General features: G+C 44.6%; 2 protein-coding genes, 9 non-coding genes and 1 pseudogene across 11 annotated transcripts in view; 10 read left to right on the forward strand and 2 right to left on the reverse strand.

Annotated features, from left to right (window-relative positions):
• LOC125715120 (uncharacterized) overlaps positions 1-19,919 on the reverse strand; it is a 1,180,389-nt gene that overhangs the window by 448,057 nt on the left and 712,413 nt on the right. The gene's annotated exons all lie outside the window — the stretch shown is intronic.
• The window catches only part of LOC125715114 (uncharacterized), a 935,270-nt gene that overhangs the window by 201,170 nt on the left and 714,181 nt on the right, over positions 1-19,919 (reverse strand). The gene's annotated exons all lie outside the window — the stretch shown is intronic.
• Positions 1,031-1,149, forward strand: LOC125736750 (5S ribosomal RNA). The gene has a single exon (XR_007396021.1). It is a non-coding gene; the product is annotated as a 5S ribosomal RNA (ribosomal RNA).
• LOC125731221 (5S ribosomal RNA) lies at positions 2,226-2,344 on the forward strand. Its single transcript, XR_007391501.1, has one exon. It is a non-coding gene; the product is annotated as a 5S ribosomal RNA (ribosomal RNA).
• LOC125737237 (5S ribosomal RNA) lies at positions 3,420-3,538 on the forward strand. The gene has a single exon (XR_007396504.1). It is a non-coding gene; the product is annotated as a 5S ribosomal RNA (ribosomal RNA).
• LOC125735752 (5S ribosomal RNA) lies at positions 4,614-4,732 on the forward strand. Its single transcript, XR_007395042.1, has one exon. It is a non-coding gene; the product is annotated as a 5S ribosomal RNA (ribosomal RNA).
• Positions 5,809-5,927, forward strand: LOC125735753 (5S ribosomal RNA). The gene has a single exon (XR_007395043.1). It is a non-coding gene; the product is annotated as a 5S ribosomal RNA (ribosomal RNA).
• Positions 7,006-7,124, forward strand: LOC125736751 (5S ribosomal RNA). The gene has a single exon (XR_007396022.1). It is a non-coding gene; the product is annotated as a 5S ribosomal RNA (ribosomal RNA).
• On the forward strand, positions 8,201-8,319 carry LOC125731454 (5S ribosomal RNA; annotated as a pseudogene).
• Positions 9,394-9,512, forward strand: LOC125735754 (5S ribosomal RNA). Its single transcript, XR_007395044.1, has one exon. It is a non-coding gene; the product is annotated as a 5S ribosomal RNA (ribosomal RNA).
• Positions 10,591-10,709, forward strand: LOC125736752 (5S ribosomal RNA). Its single transcript, XR_007396023.1, has one exon. It is a non-coding gene; the product is annotated as a 5S ribosomal RNA (ribosomal RNA).
• On the forward strand, positions 11,786-11,904 carry LOC125731222 (5S ribosomal RNA). Its single transcript, XR_007391502.1, has one exon. It is a non-coding gene; the product is annotated as a 5S ribosomal RNA (ribosomal RNA).

The following is a 19,919-nucleotide window of genomic DNA, read 5'->3' on the forward strand; positions in this document are numbered from 1 at the left end:
TAAATCTATCACTCCCCTTCCATTTTACTATTTTATATATATATATATTTTTTTTCTCTCATTCATAAAGGCAGCTTTTAGAAACCGTTTTACTCTAAATACTTCCTGGTAATTCTAGTTGCTGTAAGCTGTTCGTGCCTTTATTCCACCAGGGCGCGATCTTCTCATAAACTTGAAGACTGTCACTCCCCATTCACGTTTTACAACTTATTGTTAATGATAAAGAGACAGCTTTTTACACACAGTTTTAAACAAAGTACTGATATTATTCCTCTTCAACTGACCGCTTTGTTTTCTATGCAAAAACCACTTCGCCACAGAAGACTCGATATTATTGGCATAGCAAGTTCTGCTCTTCTCCTTTCAAAACTTACTAAAAGCTGTATTTAAAAGAACAGATTGGCGGGGTAATTCACACCCTTCAATGCCAGCTTAATGTTTAGGTTAGTGGGAATCACAGAGGAATTAGGGATGGAAACTTCTTTGCTGGTGGTAGAAGCGGTCTGGTGAATTTTTAGAGAGAAGAGGCCGTCGATGTTTGAATGTAGAAAATTGTTCTGGCTGCAGCCTGCAGTATGGACTTGTTGGTGTGTGTAGCTCCCAGTGTTCTGACAGCGCGACGTTTTGGGGAAGCATGTGATTCAGCAGCTACCAGTGGGCTTCGTGCGGCGGAGATTTTGTGGCTGTTAGCGGAATTGATAACAGAGGGTCGTTAACAGAAGCCTGCATGCAGTAGGCAAAGGAGTAATGTTTGCCGGCGGGGGACATGCGGCGATTAACCTGTGCGGTAGTGAAAAGGAGTTAAAAAGAAGGAAGTGTTCGGATGCGGAAAGAATGGAATAATTGTGGTAGGCTGCCGGCTGAGTAGTTTGGTGAATGTTTGGTGTGGGTCCGGCGCTGCCGATTGGATGGTGGGGCTGCAGTGTGAGTCAGATGAAAAAAAAAAAAAAACATTAGTAGGATCCAATGGGACCAACTGGCATGTATAGAGGCGTGTAATACAAAAGGGCTGTTTTTGATAGCGTCTCTCGCTTACGGCTATACCACCCTGAACACGCCCGATCTCGTCTGATCTCGGAAGCCAAGCAGCGTAGGGTCTGGTTAGTACTTGGATGGGAGACCTCCTGGGAATACCAGGTGCTGTTAGCTTTTCTCACTTTTACTTTATACAGGGGGCACTCCACTTCACGATTAATTTAAATCTATCACTCCCCTTCCGTTTTACTATTTTATATATATATTTTTTTTCTCTCATTCATAAAGGCAGCTTTTACACACCGTTTTACTCTAAATACTGCCTGGTAATTCTAGCTCCTGTAAGCTGTTCGTGCCTTTATTCCACCAGGGCGCGATCTTCTCACAAACTTGAAGACTGTCACTCCCCATTCACGTTTTACAACTTATTGTTAATGATAAAGAGACAGCTTTTTACACACAGTTTTAAACAAAGTACTGATATTATTCCTCTTCAACTCACCGCTTTGTTTTCTATGCAAAAACCACTTCGCCACAGAAGACTCGATATTATTGGCATAGCAAGTTCTGCTCTTCTCCTTTCAAAACTTGCTAAAAGCTGTATTTAAAAGAACAGATTGGCCGGGGTAATTCACACCCTTCAATGCCAGCTTAATGTTTAGGTTAGTGGGAATCACAGAGGAATTAGGGATGGAAACTTCTTTGCTGGTGGTAGAAGCGGTCTGGTGAATTTTTAGAGAGAAGAGGCCGTTGATGTTTGAATGTAGAAAATTGTTCTGGCTGCAGCCTGCAGTATGGACTTGTTGGTGTGCGTAGCTCCCAGTGTTCTGACAGCGCAACGTTTTGGGGAAGCATGTGATTCAGCAGCTACCAGTGGGCTTCGTGCGGCGGAGATTTTGTGGCTGTTAGCGGAGTTGATAACAGAGGGTCGTTAAGAGAAGCCTGCATGCAGTAGGCAAAGGAGTAATGTTTGCCGGCGGGGGACGTGCGGCGATTAACCTGTGCGGTAGTGAAAAGGAGTTAAAGAGAAGGAAGTGTGCGGATGCGGAAAGAATGGAATAATTGTGGTAGGCTGCCGGCTGAGTAGTTTGGTGAATGTTTTGTGTGGATCCGGCGCTGCCGATTGGATGGTGGGGCTGCAGTGGGAGTCAGATAAAAAAAAAAAAAAAAACAGGAGTAGAATCCAATAGGACGAACTGGCATGTATAGAGGCGTGTAATGCAAAAGGGCTGTTTTTGGTAGCGTCTCTCGCTCACGGCCATACCACCCTGAAGACGCCCGATCTCGTCCGATCTCGGAAGCCAAGCAGGATCGGGTCTGGTTAGTACTTGGATGGGAGACCACCTGGGAATACCACGTGCTGTAAGCTTTTCTCACTTTTACTTTATACAGGGGGCGCTCCACTTCACGATTAATTTAAATCTATCACTCCCCTTCCATTTTACTAATTTATATATATAAATTTTTTTCTCTCTTTCATAAAGGCAGCTTTTAGAAACCGTTTTACTCTAAATACTGCCTGGTAATTCTAGGTGCTGTAAGCTGTTCGTGCCTTTATTCCACCAGGGCGCGATCTTCTCACAAACTTGAAGACTGTCACTCCACATTCATGTTTTACAACTTATTGTTAATAATAAAGAGACAGCTTTTTACACACAGTTTTTAACAAAGTACTGATATAATTCTTCTTCAACTCACCGCTTTGTTTTCTATGCAAAAACCACTTCACCACATAATATTCGATATTATTGGCATATTATCTGCTCTTCTCCTCCTTTTAAAACTTACTAAAAGCTGTATTTAAAAGAGCAGGTTGGCCGGGGTAATTCACACCCTTCAATGCCAGATTAATGTTTAGGTTAGTGGGAATCACAGAGGAATTAGGGATGGAAACTTCTTTGCTGGTGGTAGAAGTGGTCTGGTGAATTTTTAGAGAGAAGAGGCCGTCGATGTTTGAATGTAGAAAATTGTTCTGGCTGCAGCCTGCAGTATGGACTTGTTGGTGTGTGTAGCTCCCAGTGTTCTGACAGCGCGACGTTTTGGGGAAGCATGTGATTCAGCAGCTACCAGTGGGCTTCGTGCGGCGGAGATTTTGTGGCTGTTAGCGGAGTTGATAACAGAAGGTCATTAAGAGAAGCCTGCATGCGGTAGGCAAAGGAGTAATGTTTGCCGGCGGGGGACGTGCGGCGATTAACCTGTGCGGTAGTGAAAAGGAGTTAAAGAGAAGGAAGTGTGCGGATGCGGAAAGAATGGAATAATTGTGGTAGGCTGCCGGCTGAGTAGTTTGGTGAATGTTTGGTGTGGGTCCGGCGCTGCCGATTGGATGGTGGGGCTGCAGTGTGAGTCAGATAAAAAAAAAAAAAAACAGGAGTAGGATCCAATGGGACTAACTGGCATGTATAGAGGCGTGTAATGCAAAAGTGCTGTTTTTGTTAGCATCTCTCGCTTACGGCCATACCACCCTGAACACGCCTGATCTCGTCTGATCTCGGAAGCTAAGCAGGGTAGGGTCTGGTTAGTACTTGGAACGGGGACCACCTGGGAATACCAGGTGCTGTAAGCTTTTCTCACTTTTACTTTATACAGGGGGCGCTCCACTTCACGATTAATTTAAATCTATCACTCCCCTTCCATTTTACTATTTTATATATATATTTTTTTTTTTCTCTCATTCATAAAGGCAGCTTTTAGAAACCGTTTTACTCTAAATACTTCCTGGTAATTCTAGGTGCTGTAAGCTGTTCGTGCCTTTATTCCACCAGGGCGCGATCTTCTCACAAACTTGAAGACTGTCACTCCCCATTCACGTTTTACAACTTATTGTTAATGATAAAGAGACAGCTTTTTACACACAGTTTTAAACAAAGTACTGATATTATTCCTCTTCAACTGACCGCTTTGTTTTCTATGCAAAAACCACTTCGCCACAGAAGACTCGATATTATTGGCATAGCAAGTTCTGCTCTTCTCCTTTCAAAACTTACTAAAAGCTGTATTTAAAAGAACAGATTGGCGGGGTAATTCACACCCTTCAATGCCAGCTTAATGTTTAGGTTAGTGGGAATCACAGAGGAATTAGGGATGGAAACTTCTTTGCTGGTGGTAGAAGCGGTCTGGTGAATTTTTAGAGAGAAGAGGCCGTCGATGTTTGAATGTAGAAAATTGTTCTGGCTGCAGCCTGCAGTATGGACTTGTTGGTGTGTGTAGCTCCCAGTGTTCTGACAGCGCGACGTTTTGGGGAAGCATGTGATTCAGCAGCTACCAGTGGGCTTCGTGCGGCGGAGATTTTGTGGCTGTTAGCGGAATTGATAACAGAGGGTCGTTAAGAGAAGCCTGCATGCAGTAGGCAAAGGAGTAATGTTTGCCGGCGGGGGACATGCGGCGATTAACCTGTGCGGTAGTGAAAAGGAGTTAAAAAGAAGGAAGTGTTCGGATGCGGAAAGAATGGAATAATTGTGGTAGGCTGCCGGCTGAGTAGTTTGGTGAATGTTTGGTGTGGGTCCGGCGCTGCCGATTGGATGGTGGGGCTGCAGTGTGAGTCAGATAAAAAAAAAAAAACCAGGAGTAGGATCCAATGGGACTAACTGGCATGTATAGACGCGTGTAATGCAAAATGGCTGTTTTTGGTAGCATCTCTCGCTTACGGCCATACCACCCTGAACACGCCCGATCTCGTCTGATCTTGGAAGCTAAGCAGGGTAGGGTCTGGTTAGTACTTGGATGGGAGTCCACCGGGGAATACCAGGTGCTGTAAGCTTTTCTCACTTTTACTTTATACAGGGGGCGCTCCACTTCACGATTAATTTAAATCTATCACTCCCCTTCCATTTTACTATTTTATATATATATTTTTTTTTTTTCTCTCATTCATAAAGGCAGCTTTTAGAAACCGTTTTACTCTAAATACTTCCTGGTAATTCTAGGTGCTGTAAGCTGTTCGTGCCTTTATTCCACCAGGGCGCGATCTTCTCACAAACTTGAAGACTGTCACTCCCCATTCACGTTTTACAACTTATTGTTAATGATAAAGAGACAGCTTTTTACACACAGTTTTAAACAAAGTACTGATATTATTCCTCTTCAACTGACCGCTTTGTTTTCTATGCAAAAACCACTTCGCCACAGAAGACTCGATATTATTGGCATAGCAAGTTCTGCTCTTCTCCTTTCAAAACTTACTAAAAGCTGTATTTAAAAGAACAGATTGGCGGGGTAATTCACACCCTTCAATGCCAGCTTAATGTTTAGGTTAGTGGGAATCACAGAGGAATTAGGGATGGAAACTTCTTTGCTGGTGGTAGAAGCGGTCTGGTGAATTTTTAGAGAGAAGAGGCCGTCGATGTTTGAATGTAGAAAATTGTTCTGGCTGCAGCCTGCAGTATGGACTTGTTGGTGTGTGTAGCTCCCAGTGTTCTGACAGCGCGACGTTTTGGGGAAGCATGTGATTCAGCAGCTACCAGTGGGCTTCGTGCGGCGGAGATTTTGTGGCTGTTAGCGGAATTGATAACAGAGGGTCGTTAAGAGAAGCCTGCATGCAGTAGGCAAAGGAGTAATGTTTGCCGGCGGGGGACATGCGGCGATTAACCTGTGCGGTAGTGAAAAGGAGTTAAAAAGAAGGAAGTGTTCGGATGCGGAAAGAATGGAATAATTGTGGTAGGCTGCCGGCTGAGTAGTTTGGTGAATGTTTGGTGTGGGTCCGGCGCTGCCGATTGGATGGTGGGGCTGCAGTGTGAGTCAGATAAAAAAAAAAAAACCAGGAGTAGGATCCAATGGGACTAACTGGCATGTATAGACGCGTGTAATGCAAAATGGCTGTTTTTGGTAGCATCTCTCGCTTACGGCCATACCACCCTGAACACGCCCGATCTCGTCTGATCTTGGAAGCTAAGCAGGGTAGGGTCTGGTTAGTACTTGGATGGGAGTCCACCGGGGAATACCAGGTGCTGTAAGCTTTTCTCACTTTTACTTTATACAGGGGGCGCTCCACTTCACGATTAATTTAAATCTATCACTCCCCTTCCATTTTACTATTTTATATATATATATATTTTTTTTCTCTCATTCATAAAGGCAGCTTTTAGAAACCGTTTTACTCTAAATACTTCCTGGTAATTCTAGTTGCTGTAAGCTGTTCGTGCCTTTATTCCACCAGGGCGCGATCTTCTCACAAACTTGAAGACTGTCACTCCCCATTCACGTTTTACAACTTATTGTTAATGATAAAGAGACAGCTTTTTACACACAGTTTTAAACAAAGTACTGATATTATTCCTCTTCAACTGACCGCTTTGTTTTCTATGCAAAAACCACTTCGCCACAGAAGACTCGATATTATTGGCATAGCAAGTTCTGCTCTTCTCCTTTCAAAACTTACTAAAAGCTGTATTTAAAAGAACAGATTGGCGGGGTAATTCACACCCTTCAATGCCAGCTTAATGTTTAGGTTAGTGGGAATCACAGAGGAATTAGGGATGGAAACTTCTTTGCTGGTGGTAGAAGCGGTCTGGTGAATTTTTAGAGAGAAGAGGCCGTCGATGTTTGAATGTAGAAAATTGTTCTGGCTGCAGCCTGCAGTATGGACTTGTTGGTGTGTGTAGCTCCCAGTGTTCTGACAGCGCGACGTTTTGGGGAAGCATGTGATTCAGCAGCTACCAGTGGGCTTCGTGCGGCGGAGATTTTGTGGCTGTTAGCGGAATTGATAACAGAGGGTCGTTAACAGAAGCCTGCATGCAGTAGGCAAAGGAGTAATGTTTGCCGGCGGGGGACATGCGGCGATTAACCTGTGCGGTAGTGAAAAGGAGTTAAAAAGAAGGAAGTGTTCGGATGCGGAAAGAATGGAATAATTGTGGTAGGCTGCCGGCTGAGTAGTTTGGTGAATGTTTGGTGTGGGTCCGGCGCTGCCGATTGGATGGTGGGGCTGCAGTGTGAGTCAGATGAAAAAAAAAAAAAAACATTAGTAGGATCCAATGGGACCAACTGGCATGTATAGAGGCGTGTAATACAAAAGGGCTGTTTTTGGTAGCGTCTCTCGCTTACGGCTATACCACCCTGAACACGCCCGATCTCGTCTGATCTCGGAAGCCAAGCAGCGTAGGGTCTGGTTAGTACTTGGATGGGAGACCTCCTGGGAATACCAGGTGCTGTTAGCTTTTCTCACTTTTACTTTATACAGGGGGCACTCCACTTCACGATTAATTTAAATCTATCACTCCCCTTCCGTTTTACTATTTTATATATATTTTTTTTTTCTCTCATTCATAAAGGCAGCTTTTACACACCGTTTTACTCTAAATACTGCCTGGTAATTCTAGCTCCTGTAAGCTGTTCGTGCCTTTATTCCACCAGGGCGCGATCTTCTCACAAACTTGAAGACTGTCACTCCCCATTCACGTTTTACAACTTATTGTTAATGATAAAGAGACAGCTTTTTACACACAGTTTTAAACAAAGTACTGATATTATTCCTCTTCAACTCACCGCTTTGTTTTCTATGCAAAAACCACTTCGCCACAGAAGACTCGATATTATTGGCATAGCAAGTTCTGCTCTTCTCCTTTCAAAACTTGCTAAAAGCTGTATTTAAAAGAACAGATTGGCCGGGGTAATTCACACCCTTCAATGCCAGCTTAATGTTTAGGTTAGTGGGAATCACAGAGGAATTAGGGATGGAAACTTCTTTGCTGGTGGTAGAAGCGGTCTGGTGAATTTTTAGAGAGAAGAGGCCGTTGATGTTTGAATGTAGAAAATTGTTCTGGCTGCAGCCTGCAGTATGGACTTGTTGGTGTGCGTAGCTCCCAGTGTTCTGACAGCGCAACGTTTTGGGGAAGCATGTGATTCAGCAGCTACCAGTGGGCTTCGTGCGGCGGAGATTTTGTGGCTGTTAGCGGAGTTGATAACAGAGGGTCGTTAAGAGAAGCCTGCATGCAGTAGGCAAAGGAGTAATGTTTGCCGGCGGGGGACGTGCGGCGATTAACCTGTGCGGTAGTGAAAAGGAGTTAAAGAGAAGGAAGTGTGCGGATGCGGAAAGAATGGAATAATTGTGGTAGGCTGCCGGCTGAGTAGTTTGGTGAATGTTTGGTGTGGATCCGGCGCTGCCGATTGGATGGTGGGGCTGCAGTGGGAGTCAGATAAAAAAAAAAAAAAAAACAGGAGTAGAATCCAATAGGACTAACTGGCATGTATAGAGGCGTGTAATGCAAAAGGGCTGTTTTTGGTAGCGTCTCTCGCTCATGGCCATACCACCCTGAAGACGCCCGATCTCGTCCGATCTCGGAAGCCAAGCAGGATCGGGTCTGGTTAGTACTTGGATGGGAGACCACCTGGGAATACCACGTGCTGTAAGCTTTTCTCACTTTTACTTTATACAGGGGGCGCTCCACTTCACGATTAATTTAAATCTATCACTCCCCTTCCATTTTACTAATTTATATATATACATTTTTTTCTCTCTTTCATAAAGGCAGCTTTTAGAAACCGTTTTACTCTAAATACTGCCTGGTAATTCTAGGTGCTGTAAGCTGTTCGTGCCTTTATTCCACCAGGGCGCGATCTTCTCACAAACTTGAAGACTGTCACTCCACATTCATGTTTTACAACTTATTGTTAATAATAAAGAGACAGCTTTTTACACACAGTTTTAAACAAAGTACTGATATAATTCCTCTTAAACTCACCGCTTTGTTTTCTATGCAAAAACCACTTCGCCACAGAAGACTCGATATTACTGGCATATTATCTGCTCTTCTCCTCCTTTCAAAACTTCTTAAAAGCTGTATTTAAAAGAGCAGGTTGGCCGGGGTAATTCACACCCTTAAATGCCAGATCAATGTTTAGGTTAGTGGGAATCACAGAGGAATTAGGGATGGAAACGTCTTTGCTGGTGGTAGAAGCGGTCTGGTGAAATTTTAGAGAGAAGAGGCCGTCGATGTTTGAATGTAGAAAATTGTTCTTGCTGCAGCCTGCAGTATGGACTTGTTGGTGTGTGTAGCTCCCAGTGTTCTGACAGCGCGACGTTTTGGGGAAGCATGTGATTCAGCAGCTACCAGTGGGCTTCGTGCGGCAGAGATTTTGTGGCTGTTAGCGGAGTTGATAACAGAGGGTCGTTAAGAGAAGCCTGCATGAGGTAGGCGAAGGAGTAATGTTTGCCGTCGGGGGACGTGCAGCGATTAACCTGTGCGGTAGTGAAAAGGACTTAAAGAGAAGGAAGTGTTCGGATGCGGAAAGAATGGAATAATTGTGGTAGGCTGCCGGCTGAGTAGTTTGGTGAATGTTTGGTGTGGGTCCGGCGCTGCCGATTGGATGGTGGGGCTGCAGTGTGAGTCAGATAAAAAAAAAAAAACCAGGAGTAGGATCCAATGGGACTAACTGGCATGTATAGACGCGTGTAATGCAAAATGGCTGTTTTTGGTAGCATCTCTCGCTTACGGCCATACCACCCTGAACACGCCCGATCTCGTCTGATCTTGGAAGCTAAGCAGGGTAGGGTCTGGTTAGTACTTGGATGGGAGTCCACCGGGGAATACCAGGTGCTGTAAGCTTTTCTCACTTTTACTTTATACAGGGGGCGCTCCACTTCACGATTAATTTAAATCTATCACTCCCCTTCCATTTTACTATTTTATATATATATATATTTTTTTTCTCTCATTCATAAAGGCAGCTTTTAGAAACCGTTTTACTCTAAATACTTCCTGGTAATTCTAGTTGCTGTAAGCTGTTCGTGCCTTTATTCCACCAGGGCGCGATCTTCTCACAAACTTGAAGACTGTCACTCCCCATTCACGTTTTACAACTTATTGTTAATGATAAAGAGACAGCTTTTTACACACAGTTTTAAACAAAGTACTGATATTATTCCTCTTCAACTGACCGCTTTGTTTTCTATGCAAAAACCACTTCGCCACAGAAGACTCGATATTATTGGCATAGCAAGTTCTGCTCTTCTCCTTTCAAAACTTACTAAAAGCTGTATTTAAAAGAACAGATTGGCGGGGTAATTCACACCCTTCAATGCCAGCTTAATGTTTAGGTTAGTGGGAATCACAGAGGAATTAGGGATGGAAACTTCTTTGCTGGTGGTAGAAGCGGTCTGGTGAATTTTTAGAGAGAAGAGGCCGTCGATGTTTGAATGTAGAAAATTGTTCTGGCTGCAGCCTGCAGTATGGACTTGTTGGTGTGTGTAGCTCCCAGTGTTCTGACAGCGCGACGTTTTGGGGAAGCATGTGATTCAGCAGCTACCAGTGGGCTTCGTGCGGCGGAGATTTTGTGGCTGTTAGCGGAATTGATAACAGAGGGTCGTTAACAGAAGCCTGCATGCAGTAGGCAAAGGAGTAATGTTTGCCGGCGGGGGACATGCGGCGATTAACCTGTGCGGTAGTGAAAAGGAGTTAAAAAGAAGGAAGTGTTCGGATGCGGAAAGAATGGAATAATTGTGGTAGGCTGCCGGCTGAGTAGTTTGGTGAATGTTTGGTGTGGGTCCGGCGCTGCCGATTGGATGGTGGGGCTGCAGTGTGAGTCAGATGAAAAAAAAAAAAAAACATTAGTAGGATCCAATGGGACCAACTGGCATGTATAGAGGCGTGTAATACAAAAGGGCTGTTTTTGGTAGCGTCTCTCGCTTACGGCTATACCACCCTGAACACGCCCGATCTCGTCTGATCTCGGAAGCCAAGCAGCGTAGGGTCTGGTTAGTACTTGGATGGGAGACCTCCTGGGAATACCAGGTGCTGTTAGCTTTTCTCACTTTTACTTTATACAGGGGGCACTCCACTTCACGATTAATTTAAATCTATCACTCCCCTTCCGTTTTACTATTTTATATATATTTTTTTTTTCTCTCATTCATAAAGGCAGCTTTTACACACCGTTTTACTCTAAATACTGCCTGGTAATTCTAGCTCCTGTAAGCTGTTCGTGCCTTTATTCCACCAGGGCGCGATCTTCTCACAAACTTGAAGACTGTCACTCCCCATTCACGTTTTACAACTTATTGTTAATGATAAAGAGACAGCTTTTTACACACAGTTTTAAACAAAGTACTGATATTATTCCTCTTCAACTCACCGCTTTGTTTTCTATGCAAAAACCACTTCGCCACAGAAGACTCGATATTATTGGCATAGCAAGTTCTGCTCTTCTCCTTTCAAAACTTGCTAAAAGCTGTATTTAAAAGAACAGATTGGCCGGGGTAATTCACACCCTTCAATGCCAGCTTAATGTTTAGGTTAGTGGGAATCACAGAGGAATTAGGGATGGAAACTTCTTTGCTGGTGGTAGAAGCGGTCTGGTGAATTTTTAGAGAGAAGAGGCCGTTGATGTTTGAATGTAGAAAATTGTTCTGGCTGCAGCCTGCAGTATGGACTTGTTGGTGTGCGTAGCTCCCAGTGTTCTGACAGCGCAACGTTTTGGGGAAGCATGTGATTCAGCAGCTACCAGTGGGCTTCGTGCGGCGGAGATTTTGTGGCTGTTAGCGGAGTTGATAACAGAGGGTCGTTAAGAGAAGCCTGCATGCAGTAGGCAAAGGAGTAATGTTTGCCGGCGGGGGACGTGCGGCGATTAACCTGTGCGGTAGTGAAAAGGAGTTAAAGAGAAGGAAGTGTGCGGATGCGGAAAGAATGGAATAATTGTGGTAGGCTGCCGGCTGAGTAGTTTGGTGAATGTTTGGTGTGGATCCGGCGCTGCCGATTGGATGGTGGGGCTGCAGTGGGAGTCAGATAAAAAAAAAAAAAAAAACAGGAGTAGAATCCAATAGGACTAACTGGCATGTATAGAGGCGTGTAATGCAAAAGGGCTGTTTTTGGTAGCGTCTCTCGCTCACGGCCATACCACCCTGAAGACGCCCGATCTCGTCCGATCTCGGAAGCCAAGCAGGATCGGGTCTGGTTAGTACTTGGATGGGAGACCACCTGGGAATACCACGTGCTGTAAGCTTTTCTCACTTTTACTTTATACAGGGGGCGCTCCACTTCACGATTAATTTAAATCTATCACTCCCCTTCCATTTTACTAATTTATATATATACATTTTTTTCTCTCTTTCATAAAGGCAGCTTTTAGAAACCGTTTTACTCTAAATACTGCCTGGTAATTCTAGGTGCTGTAAGCTGTTCGTGCCTTTATTCCACCAGGGCGCGATCTTCTCACAAACTTGAAGACTGTCACTCCACATTCATGTTTTACAACTTATTGTTAATAATAAAGAGACAGCTTTTTACACACAGTTTTAAACAAAGTACTGATATAATTCCTCTTAAACTCACCGCTTTGTTTTCTATGCAAAAACCACTTCGCCACAGAAGACTCGATATTACTGGCATATTATCTGCTCTTCTCCTCCTTTCAAAACTTCTTAAAAGCTGTATTTAAAAGAGCAGGTTGGCCGGGGTAATTCACACCCTTAAATGCCAGATCAATGTTTAGGTTAGTGGGAATCACAGAGGAATTAGGGATGGAAACGTCTTTGCTGGTGGTAGAAGCGGTCTGGTGAAATTTTAGAGAGAAGAGGCCGTCGATGTTTGAATGTAGAAAATTGTTCTTGCTGCAGCCTGCAGTATGGACTTGTTGGTGTGTGTAGCTCCCAGTGTTCTGACAGCGCGACGTTTTGGGGAAGCATGTGATTCAGCAGCTACCAGTGGGCTTCGTGCGGCAGAGATTTTGTGGCTGTTAGCGGAGTTGATAACAGAGGGTCGTTAAGAGAAGCCTGCATGAGGTAGGCGAAGGAGTAATGTTTGCCGTCGGGGGACGTGCAGCGATTAACCTGTGCGGTAGTGAAAAGGACTTAAAGAGAAGGAAGTGTGCGGATGCGGAAAGAATGGAATAATTGTGGTAGGCTGCCGGCTGAGTAGTTTGGTGAATGTTTGGTGTGGGTCCGGCGCTGCCGATTGGATGGTGGAAGGTCATTAAGAGAAGCCTGCATGCGGTAGGCAAAGGAGTAATGTTTGCCGGCGGGGGATGTGCGCCGATTAACCTGTGCGAAAAAATATATGTGGTACCTTGGGCGGAGCTTAATTCTCCGCTTCTGACGTCATAAGAGGAAGTGGCTTATCCTTGATTCTGATTGGTCGAGGGTTTATGCCCATATATGGTATCAATACATGCTTATGCCACGTTTTGCCGATAGGGGGCGATATCGTTTTGGGATATTGCCGTTATGCCCATATATGGTATCAATACATGCTTATGCCACGTGTTGCCGATAGGGTGGTTTGGGAGATTAAACTTTAATAGAATAAAAATACATTACATGTATTTTATTAATGTGTTTTTTTGATTACGTTTTTAAGGAGTAATAAAACATAGAGCAGGATAATGGCAAGCTAGCGCATACACGTTCAGTGGGGGGCGTCCGTCCGGCCCCGTGTTGTTAGTAAGCGCCGCGGCGTATTTTAAAAGAAAGCACCCAAATGTTTTAAAAGAAGAAAGACCCAAAAGAAGAAAACCCTTAGTGCTATTTTAAAAGAAAAGCAGTGTGAATTCAAACAAACATGCCCGAAAGAAGCAGCAGAAGAACAAATTTAAACAAGCGCAAACGATAGCGTCACAACCAAACCAAACCAATAAACATACAGCCCGTCGTTTTAAAAGAAGCGATCACTCATTACATTTACCCAACACGAAAGACTTTAGTTATATTTACCAGGCTGGAGAAAGCATGTAAGCGGCAAACTTTTAGAAGAAATAGTACGAAACGATCCCGGAGCTCCGACACATGCGACTACTCTGTTTGAACAACGCGGGGCGGAATGGCCGATCGCTAGTCCGGCGTTTGGCGCATGCGCAACCACGCCGCCTCCCCTTTCAAAATGGCGACGCCGGCAGAGCGCCTGTTTTAGCAAAGAAAACCCCTATAGCCGTAATGTTTTTAAGGAATGAAGCACTTTTCTGCCAATGTGAATAATAAAGTAAAGCGGTCTGTGCATTTTCGACAGCAATAATCAAAGAATAACGCGGTTAATTCTTGTTTAAACGAGCGCATGCGCGTAGATCCACGCTGCATTTCCTTTGTTGAGCCAGCTAGTTGCGTCAAGCAACTGTCAAATGGCGAGCAATTGTCAAATTGTCTCATAAAGACAGGGCCGGCCATGTGTTTGTGAGCCAACTCGTTGCGTCAAGCAACTGTCAAATGGCGAACTATTGTCGCTGGACCAAGAATTCATGCATCTACCTTTGCAATGCAACGACCTTTTTTTTCGGGTCGACCGGCAATACTTGGCAATGTCGTTAGGCAGGGGTTAGCTCATCAGAACGGCAGGATGTTGTGTAGGAACGGCTGAAATTTAGGCAGCAACAAATTCTTTCGTTATAGCATTATTTTAAATTTGTATGGGTGTGATATATGCCATTTATGCAATGTGGCGGAATTAAACAACAGGGTATCCGCCTGGTGCCACAAACAGCCGTACCACTAATGTGTTAAACAAAGAATAAAAACCATTAATTACACATGCTTACGTATAAAATATATAAAAGTTTAAGGAATAAAGCACACGACAAACAGCCGCTCCACTAAACAAGGTGTAAAAACCGATCATTACCACAAATTATGATATTTAAGTATAAAAATAAATAAGTTGAGGACTAAAGCAGTTGACAAACTACCCCGTAAACAAGGATTAATGAATAAAATTATTTCAATGTGGCTAAAGTAGACGTACGCGACTATTTAATAGGGGGGCAAAAGCACATTTTAAAAACTGGCAATAACTCGAACGGCGGTAAAGACGGGTCGCTAGCGCCACCATGTGTCCACAGCATGTGCCCCCACAGCGGGGAAGGGGCGGTCCAGCCCCCCCCCCCCCCCCCCCCCAGAAAAAAAAAAAGTTTCCCCTATATTAAGGGCGACGCTGTCGACCAAAAATACAGAAGAACTTGAAACGCTATCGACGCCAAAGATGGAAATGCCAAACTGGAGGTATGTTAAATTTCTTTCGCCATACTTTAAAATTGTTTGAATTGTCGCTATTGTGAAAACATTTGCGATTACTTTTGACCAAGAATTTTCCACGGTGTCAAGCCCGAGTAAGCCCCGTGAAGTAGAGGAGTGGAATAGCGGTAAGTTAATATCAATGATAAGCATATCAATGGATTTACTGTTTTAAAAAATTGTGGAAAGACTGAAAGTTTTATGTTCACTGTAGCAGATAAGGACGCCGACCTCTTAAGCACGCCGACGGTTATTTTCAGAGATAATCGTGAAGGGACTGTCCAAAGACAACATAAGCGGAAAAGAACGGATAGTTTTAACGGTACGTGGAACAATACCCGCATCGTGGATTTTTCTGTATGAAATGCTTAAAGACTGATTTTGTCCTTCTCGTCCCCCCAAGACACTGCCGATGATGAATTGTTGATCGCTGCGGCTGAAAAAATTGAAGCGGGTATAGCGACGGCAGAAACTTCAACCGAGCGAACCTGAAGAACAGTTGGAATCTACGCCGCCGGGTACTCCTACTACAGGGGTTGTGACCCCGGACCAAGGGTTCCCAGCAAGCGGTGATCCAGCGACCACATCCCGGGCCTTATCGGGACCCCTGCAGAGGACGCAAGATTGGGATATTGACCAATTAACACCTTGGCAGTGGCCGGTTGCGAGCTCCCTGGACGGCGCTGTATCCCGGGCCGAGAGGCTGAAGGGGCTCAAGGTAGCTTTTTTCCTTTTTCAGGATCAAATGTGTGATTTTTTGGCGGATTTGTCTGATCAGATATAAAGAATAAGCACAGACATGGCAGAAAACTGGAGGCAGTGGAGTTTTGACGGGGGTAGAAGCATGCATATAAATGATGACGACGATGGTGAAACGCCGCTGAACCCCGATCTGCTTCGGCTGATTGATGAACTGAATGACGGACCACCGGCTGAAATTAACCCCTACATGCTCGCCTTAATAAATGATTTAAATGAGAATGGTGCTCATGAAGCGGTTGAGGCTATGGACTATGTTAATATGGGTGACGCTATAGGCGATGTAGACGGGTGGCTACCAAATGCTGATGTGTCTATGAATGTGGAAATGGCTGACGACCACGCGGCTGACAGCGGACCGGACAACGATGTGCAAATGCTTGACGCTGATGACGGATCGGCCACGTACGCTGAACTGCATCAGATGATAGCTGAACTGAATGGTGAGCAACCGGGTGAATTTAACCCCATTTTACAAAACTTCTTAAATGATTTAAATGATGAAGATGGAGCGGCGGTGGAACCAGAAATTATGGACATTGATAATGTGGTACAACAACATGGTGGGGGTGCAGCTGATGTTGATGTTAATGTAATACGCAGACCACTGTTTAACAACACCGAGATAAGGCAACGCTTTCACTTTGAGGGGATTGAGCATGATGACATAGTAGATGTCTACAGGGCCGTTATACAGACATTCCAAAATTTGGTTGACAGAGTGAACGCTTTAGCGGGTCCGGGGGATATCATACAGGTGGAACTGCAGGGGAATTCAGTGACTAATAACACAGCTATACATGTTAGAGGCGAGATCGATCTAAATGATCTGCTATCGATGGTAGACAACCTTACACAGAGTAATGCCGAGGTTTTCAGCGATGAAACGCTGGAGCTGGTCGTGCAGATTATTCATAATCGAAATGGTGGCGCGGCCAAACGACAGAAATTAACAAAACTTTTAAAATCTGACATTTTGCAAAAGAAGCTCAGGTGCCTTATTGTTTCTGAAAACTCGGGCAATAATCTGTGCTTTGCTTACTGCGTAGTCCACCTCTTAAACCCTGACATGTCACATGAGATTGCGGAGATAGAAGCTAAACGTTTACAGGAATCAGTCGGTCTAACTGTTGCTGACATGGTTTCATTCTCAAACATAGCAGAGTTTGAGCGAATGCTTGGGGTCAAAATCGTTGTATGGTACCGATGTGACAAGTCTGACATTTTTAAGAAATTTCAGACAAACCCCGAGCCTCGTAATAAAACAATCTTTCTGTACCTTCAAGATCAGCATTATTTCGGTATAAAAAGCTTGACGTCGTTTTTTGGGGAATCTTACGTCTGTGATTATTGTTATGCCTCATTCAGTATTAAAACAGGGCACAAATGTGAGTATTACTGCAACGTTTGTCTCAGTCCCGAGTGCCATAAGCATCGCACAGCATACATACATTGTGAGGACTGCGGGTCGTTCTGTCGATCGCGGTATTGTTTCGAGCAGCACAAAATGTCAAAACAGCAACCAGGCGGCACTGGTGTACGCAGCTTGTGCGACACAGTCAAGTATCGTGACAAGTGTAACAATCGGTACACCGTCACAAAAAATAACCAAAAGGGTCAGAAGTGTAAGCCAAATACCAGATGCGCTTTTTGTAAAGAGGACTTGACCCCTGACTGTGAGCATCAGTGTTTTATCGAGCCAGTAAAAACTGAGGCCTTGACAGACCGCTATGTATTTTACGACTTTGAATGTAGACAAGATGAGGGGACGCACATTGCTAATTACATCTGCTGCATTGACTTTGAGGGCAATTGTTGGACCGCTAAGGGGGATGGCTGTGTGGCGGAATTTTTCAAAAAGTACCGCAACCGTAAATACAAGGGGTACACATTTATAGCGCACAACTCTAAAGGCTATGATAGTTACCTTCTCATGAAATATTTAGTTGAAAATGGCATCACACCCCACATTATCACACAGGGCAGCAAACTGCTCTGTGTGTCAGACGAGGACTTTAGCCAAAGATACATTGACTCCCTCTGCTTTCTGCCCATGAAGCTGAGCGCATTCCCCGCCGCTTTGGGTTTTGAGAGCGAAAAGAAGGGCTATTTCCCACATTTTTGGAACACCGTAGAAAATCAAAATTACGTCGGTCCCTACCCGCCAACAGAGGCATACGGTGTGCAAACCATGATGGAGAAGGAAAAGAGAGAGTTTATGGAGTGGTACGGTACTGTTGCGGGAGAGGTGTTTGACTTTAGAAAAGAAATGGCAGAGTACTGTAAAAATGATGTTGTCATCTTGAGAGAGGGTTGTCTCAGGTTCAGGGGTGAGATTATAAACAGTTGTAATCTAGACCCCTTTCAATGTGTCACCATTGCCTCAGTGTGCATGAAGCAGTTTTGCATGAGTTTTTTGCCTGAAAATACCGTCGCTCTAACCACTCCAGATAATTACATCAAGCGACAAAAGGCATACTCCACACCATCTATTCAGTGGCTGGAATACATTGCGCATAGCGAAAAACTAGAGATTCAGCACGCGCTCTGTAGAGGGGAGGTGAAAATGGGTCCCTACTACCTCGACGACTATGCCGAAATCGACGGGGTTCGTACGGCGTACGAATTTGCGGGGTGTTTTTTTCACGGGTGCCCAGAATGCTTTGATTCAAACGCACTGAATCCTGTAACAAAACTGCGTTTTGGGGACATGCATCAGCAGTTTCAGGATAAAATATTTGCCCTTAAACACACGTACAACCTCAATGTACATGTTATTTGGGAACACCAGTGGGGCAAAATGAAGGCTGAAAATGCAAATGTACAGGCATTCTTGAGGGAATTTGACTTTCCAGAGCGCATCGACCCTCGGGACGCTCTGTTTGGCGGCAGAACTAACGCCTTGCAATTGCACTACAAAGCAGAGGGCAACGAGCGTATACATTACTACGACTTCACGAGCCTTTACCCCTCTGTCAACAAGTTTAAGGAGTACCCGGTAGGCCACCCCGTAATCATTTACCGTGATTTCGACAGTGTGGAAAACTATTTTGGGTTGATCAAAGCCAAGGTTTACCCACCGAGAGGTCTTTACCTGCCGGTTCTGCCTTACAGGTCCGGCGGTAAACTCATGTTCACACTTTGCCGAACATGCTGTGAAACTGAGACGCAAGGGGTCTGCAATCATTCAGATGAGCAGAGAGCTCTGAGCGGTACGTGGTGCAGTATCGAAATCAACAAGGCTGTTGAAAAGGGCTACAAAATTGCCAAGATTTACGAGGTCTGGCATTTCCCCGATAGGACAGACACACTCTTTGCTGACTATATTAACACCCATTTAAAGGGAAAACAGGAGGCTTCGGGTTATTCCTCTTGGGTAAAGAGTGCTGAGGATAAAGAGAGATACATACAGACCTACTTTGAGAAGGAGGGCATCCGCTTGAACCCAGAAAACATCGGGGTGAACAAAGTGAAACGCCAAATTTCCAAATTGTTTTTAAACAGTGTTTGGGGAAAATTTGGTCAGAGGATAAATCAGGCAAGTACGACGCTCATCAAAGACCCCGATGAGTTTCTCATGTTCATTTTTTCAAAGCTGGTCAATGTGTCTCACTTTTCCTTTTTGAATGACAATGTGGCAATGGTCCAATGGCGGAACATAAAGGTGTTCCCTAACACGCCGCGGCACGTCAACACGTTTATTGCGGCGTTCACTACCGCGTATGCAAGGCTCGAGCTGTACAACCTCATGGATCGCTTGGGGCGGCGTACGCTGTACCATGATACAGACTCTGTCATTTTTGTCAGCAAGCCGGGGGACTGGATGCCACCTTTGGGTGACTTTCTCGGTGAGCTGACAAGCGAGTTGGACCCAGATGATCACATTGTGGAATTTGTTTCAGGGGGCCCCAAAACTTATGGGTACAGAACCGCAAAAAGTAAAACAAACTTGAAAGTTAAGGGAATAACGCTGCACAACACCAATTCGAAAGTTGTCAACATCGCATCCCTCACAGAGTTAGTTCACGATTTTGTGAGTAACCCACGTGACCCCCCTCGAGAGATCAGGACATCTACGCAGCAAATCTTGAGGGATAAAAGGGGGTTCCTTTTGAAAAATAAGACAGTCAACAAGTGTTTCAAGGTTGTGTACACCAAGCGGCAGCTACTGCCTGACTATTCCACACTGCCTTATGGATTCTAGTGACGGGTTCGACAATAGGCTTCAGCACCCATTCTCGTGCATTATATCGGGACCGAGCAA

This window comes from Brienomyrus brachyistius, chromosome 2, assembly GCF_023856365.1.
Source record: "Brienomyrus brachyistius isolate T26 chromosome 2, BBRACH_0.4, whole genome shotgun sequence".
Lineage (NCBI taxonomy): Eukaryota > Metazoa > Chordata > Actinopteri > Osteoglossiformes > Mormyridae > Brienomyrus > Brienomyrus brachyistius.